Here is a 6000-nt window from a genome sequence, read left to right as displayed (position 1 = left end):
TTCTTCGGCACTGGCACCACATTAGCCAACCAATCAGGATATTGTGTGACCTGAATAACCTTTTCCTGCAGCTTCTTGGTTACTTCTTCTTTAATATTCACACTCATATATGTCTTGAACTTCCTCAATTTCTGCTTGACGGGAAGGCACGCCGGGTCAGTGGGCAATTTGTGAACCACTAGATCGGTGCTTAAGCCCGGCATGTCATCGTACGACCATGCAAAAACATCTTTAAATTCAATGAGTGCTTTGATTTGTTCCTTCTTGATGTTCGGCTCAATATGGATGCTTATTTTGGTTTCCCTGACATCGTCTGCATCCCCTAAATTGACAGCTTCAGTGTCGTTCAAATTGGGCTTGGGTTTCTTTTCGAACTGGCTTAATTCTCTATTTATCTCTTCGAAGGCTTCATCCTCATCGTATTCCGATTCATCATCATAATCGACCTCTTGTACAATTAGTTCGAAGTCAGATTGATTTTTTAGACTGGGTTGAAGATCCGTTGTGCATGCCATGTCATTAAAACCAATATAAAGAGAACTGTTCAAAAAGAGAAAAGAAGAAAACAAAGTTAAAACAAAATAAGAAGAAAAAACTTTCGCTTTATTAAAATACGGGATAACAGAGTTTCACACTTTGCCGAATACAAAACAAAACTGGATTACAACCCTGGAATAATCCAAAAAGACAAGAAAGAATAATCAGAGCCCACTACCAAGACTCCTTCCGGGTAGGAAGGGGAGTAGCCATCCAATTGTTGATATTTGCCTTAGGACCCACAAACTGTACATCTAACTTACTGGACCCTTCTCCAACTTCTACCATGTTGACATCGGTGAACAACCTTTCAAAGCCCTTATTCAAATCTCCATCTGGCCCAATCAGTGGTCCGAGAACTTTCGGGACCGACAACTTTCTGATACCTGCTCTGACAAATGATCTGGATAGGCACGGGATTGGCTTAGGAAGGACCCAGACTCTTTTCCTCACCTTGCGGGCATGCCTCGCATCCGCCGATGTAGGCTTGAACCCTAACCCAAAAGTATCCATATTGGGCAAAGAAACCGGCTGAACAATACCCTGAAGATCAGCCCCTAAACCTTTGCCTGGCACAAACCCATTTTTCAACATCTCCGAGGATACCATGACTTTCGTAGCTGGGATCCTGGGAAGTGGAAGATCCTCGTCTTCAGAAATTTTATCCACTAAAACCGTATCGAAAACCTGGTAAACCCACAGTCCCTTATCATCATCAGTCTCTATGAAGGGCACGATGGCATCACTTACGGCGCTTGCATTGTCTTCCCCATGTACTATGATCTCTTGCCTATCCCACTCGAATTTGACCATCTGATGTAATGTATAAGGCACTGCTTTGGCGGCGTGGATCCAGGGTTTCCCCAACAGAAGATTATATGACACTGCCACGTCTAACACTTGAAACTCCATGGTGAACTCGACTGGACCAATTGTTAATTCAAGTATGATGTCACCCACTGTGTCTGTACCACCACCATCAAACCCTCGAACATAGATGTTGTTCTTGTGAATCCTGTCACCATCGACCTTCAGTTTGTTCAATGTGGCCAAAGGACAGATATTGGCACTGGACCCATTATCAATCAGTACTCGAGTGACTATCGAGTCTTCGCACTTCACAGTCAAATAAAGGGCTCTATTATGTTCTGTACCCTCCACAGGCAACTCATCGTCTGAAAAAGTGACCCTGTTGACCTCGAAAATCTTGTTTGCTATTTTCTCCAGATGGTTCATAGAAATCTTATCCGGAACATGGGCTTCATTCAGAATTTTCATCAATACCCGGCGGTGCTCATTTGAATGGATCAACAACGCTAACAATGAGATTTGTGCTGGGGTCTTCCTCAACTACTCCACAATGGAGTAATCTAGCGCCTTCATTTTCTTTAAAAATTCTTCCGCCTCTTCCTCGGTAACTGGATTCTTTGCCGCTACTAGATTGGCCCTTCTTAACTCTGCGGGAGTAAAACACCTTCCCGAACAAGTTAACCCCTGTGCCTCACATATTTCTTCCACAACTTCCTTCCCCCTATGCATTACCATTACTTGATTGTAGCTCCACACCACAGCTTTCTCGCTGATTATCGGCAACTGCATTACTGGCCTGATAACAACTGGTCATGTGCATGCCCCCTTCACAACTACTGGCTTATTTGATATCCCTTGCACCATTACTTTGACCGGCTCTGGATTCTTGGAAACATCAGATGAATTCTTCCCTATCACCACCACTGGCTTGCCTTCTACCATTTCCAACTGTACTACCGCTTTTCCACTGATCAACTTTTCTTTTGGACTGGCACGGATCATCATTACCGTTTGTTAGGGCTTCTTGAACATCCCTCCTTCGTGCACTAGTTCGATCATGTGGGCTTCATGGTGTGTCGGCAACAAGTTCTGATTGATGTTAGGTGCCCCCGGCTCCTAGACCTCGATCCTATTTGTGTCAATGAGATCTTGTACGGCAGTCTTCAACTTCCAACACTTCTCAGTATCATGCCCAGGAGCCCCCGAACAATATTCACAACTTACCGAGTGGTCCAGATTTTTGGGAAGGGGATTTGGCAATTTGGGCTCCACAGGACTCAACAAACCTAACGACTTTAATTTGTGGAACAAAGCAGTATAGGTTTCTCCCAACTCAGTGAATGTTCTTTGTCTCTGCACCCTTTCATTTCTGAAATCCTGATTTCCCCGGAAACTTGGCCCCGTGGGATTCCTGTATGCCCTTGGTGGTGTATATATGTTTTGTGGAGGTGGATATGTATTCTGTGGAGGTGGATAGGTATTTTAGGGAGCCGACGCGCGCCACCGTGGGCAAGTCGGAGGCTGGGTATATGTATGGGCTTGATGGACGGAGAAATGTGGTTCTTGTTGTGGGTAGTAGGGCTGTTGAGGGTAATTTGGAGTGTGTGGGTGATTTTGGTGATGGGGTCTGTCTTGGTAGCGAGGGAAAGGACCTCTCGATCTGGACCAATTACCTGCCTCTATTGTTGCGACCTCTTCTCTTTTCTTCTTCCTGAGCGCACCTACCGTGCCGCTCTAAATGGCCTGAGTTGTTGCTTTGATTGCCGAATAGCTCAGGATTTTGTTGGACTTAAGTCCTTCTTCAATAATACCGCCCATTTTCACCACCTCGTTGAAAGATTTTCCAACTGACGTCACCAAGTGACCAAAGTAAGTTGGCTCTAGAGTCTGCAGAAAATAGTCCACCATTTCCCCTCTCTCATCGGAGAATCAACTCTTGCTGCTTGTTCTCTTCACTGGAACCCAAATTCTCTAAAGCTCTCTCCCGGCTTCTTCTCAAGTTTCAGCAATGTGAGACGGTTAGGGACGATCTCAAGGTTGTACTGGATGTGACCTGTGAATGCTTGTGCTAGATCGTCCCAGGTATACCACCTGCTAGGATCTTGCCTCGTGTACCATTCCAGTGCGGACCCACTTAAACTTTGACCAAAATAAGCTATCAGCAGCTCATCCTTTCCACCTGCCCCTCTCATCTTACTACGGAAACCTCATATATGTGCCATGGGATCACCATGTCCCTCGTATAGATCAAACTTTGGCATCTTGAACCCTGCCAGCAATTGAATGTCGAGGAATGAGCACAGATCTTTGTAGGCCACACTGACTTGGTTGCCTAACCCATGGATATTCCTAAAAGACTGCTCTAGGCTTTTAAACTTTCGAAGCACTTCGTCTTGCTCTGGGCTCTTAGCTGGCTTTTCTGTCTCTACCGGGATCTCGAAGTGAGTGTTATAAGTATGAGGCTTGGGTGCTTTGAAGGTTGGTTCAGGGGGTTAATATTGGTTATCGTGAGCCTGAAACAACGGCTTGCTGGATGATCTTTGCAGCGTGGCTGGTGGGGGTACCACGAAAATAGGAACATTTGGTGGAGGAGGGTTATGATTGGGTTGTGAAGCTTGGGGATCATAGGCATTTCTTCCCTAATAGTATTGGTGACTGGGGAAGCTTGTCGAAGGGCCAGGGGAAAGGTATTCCGGCGTGTGTCCTAGTGGGAGAGTGGGAATAATGGGATGGTTAGGCACCTTTTGTACTCTAGCTAAGGCCAGCTGCATTTCTTTCATCTCCTGTCTCATCTTATCCATTTCCTCCTTCAGCATTTGATTCTCCGTCCTTTCATCCTCGACACTTTGGTCTGAACTAGTCATGCTTTTTAGTACGGGCCCTTTGGATCTTGTTTGGGGACTACGAAAGGAACATCACTATATTGAGAGAAACAATATCCACTCTCGAAGAGCGGATCTTCAGACAAGCCCGAGATGCCAGAGCAGATAGGAAGTGCTACTATGATCTAATGGCCCGAATGGAGAAACAGATGAATGAGTTTCATGATCAACTCCTTTACAACGCTCAGGTACTGGGAACAAAGAATCAACAAATAGAGCAACTGTTCATGGAAAGAGATAGAATCAGGGGTAGAATTGAGGAGATTGGGCATTACGTCACCATGAGGTGCCTAGCATGTGAGGAAATACCCCATGATACCCTTTTTGCCTCAGTCATGGGTTACGTCCACCAAATCATGGAAGAATTGAAAAGCTTGCAAAGGGGCCTTGCACCAAAGCCCGCGGAAAGGCCGAACGATGCCCCGTGGGCACCAAATTTCAAAGCGTTAATGTACTCCTAGTTCAAATCTGTATTTTTCTATTTTTCAAAAGTCTGTTGTCTGCCTGTGTGTTTCCTTTTGGCATCAAATTATGATTAGTACTTCGGAGTCCGTATTTTGTTTTCCTTTTCCAAATGGGTAGTTTGTAATAGAAGTTTTAGTAATGAAATAAATTTTCCAAAATTGGTGTCTTTATTTGTGGCAGAACTATGCCTGGTCTGATTCATGCAGGGACATGATACGTAGGCAATCCACATAAGATTCGACCACCACTAAAAAGAAAAGGAAAAAAAGGCAAAGTGAATAAAAGAAAGGAAAAGAAAGAAATAAAAAGAGAGATAAAGAAAGTTTCAGAAACGCTTAAACGAGGCACAAACAAACTAAGCCGGAATGACGCATGCGGTTGAAGCAAAGACATGTTAGAAATGGTTAAACTGCCTAGGAATATTGCATCCCCCAACGTGAAATTGCAATATGTGTTAAACTCTAATGCTAACAAGTTTGTTGTCCATACCAGAGATTTCGAACCAATTAGTTTGTTAGAACGTTCTGGCAGATTACCATTACCAAACAAGATCCAAAGGGCTCGTCGCTCTTCTGCATTCTTTATCCATTTCACCTGGATTCTCGCTAGACCAGCTTTAGATTTTTCCACGTCTTCTTGATACTCGAGGACTTTCTTCTTCAGACCGTTTATGAGCTTTTCATCAGCCCGGCTTCTCTTCAGGTTTCTGGCAGCTATTTTCATTTTCTGGATTTGAGCTTTGAGGACCTCGCTTTCCTGAGCTAGTTTTCTCTTTTCTCCCTCATCTGCAGCGATATGCAAATCTCTCTCAAATTTTAAATCTAAAACTTGCTTATCCAACTTGCCTATTGTAACCCTGTACTCGTGCTCTTTATCCAACCAATCCAACTGTTCTTGTGATGCCTTGACGAATTCATGGAGATGGGGTCTTTTAGCCGGCCTTTCGTGCTCAAGTTCTCTCCTATACCAAGCAAGGTATCCTGGAGCCACTGCACCCTTGGTCCGATCCTGCACGCATGTATCCGCTTTTAAATATTGGCATTCACTCCAGATCCGACGGACTCTTGCCTTAGGGAACTGTCCGTCAGGGCTAATCTCAATTACTTGAGCACTAAGGTCTTCCTCCTATGGCACTGTTTGGCATCTCCCGAGTTGTCTCAAAACCCGATATGGCGTGTAAGGCTGAATGCTCTTGAGCCCCATTAATAGAAAGTGGGTCCTAGCTGCCGGCATATGGATGACCTCATTAATGGGCAACCATCCTAGTGTCCACTGTATTTGGCTGGCGGTGAGGGTCCGAAAGAAT

This window comes from Nicotiana sylvestris, chromosome 2, assembly GCF_000393655.2.
Source record: "Nicotiana sylvestris chromosome 2, ASM39365v2, whole genome shotgun sequence".
Classification (NCBI taxonomy): Eukaryota; Viridiplantae; Streptophyta; class Magnoliopsida; order Solanales; family Solanaceae; genus Nicotiana; species Nicotiana sylvestris.
The sequence above is the reverse complement of the archived record's forward strand: the minus strand, read 5'-3'. Positions refer to the sequence as shown.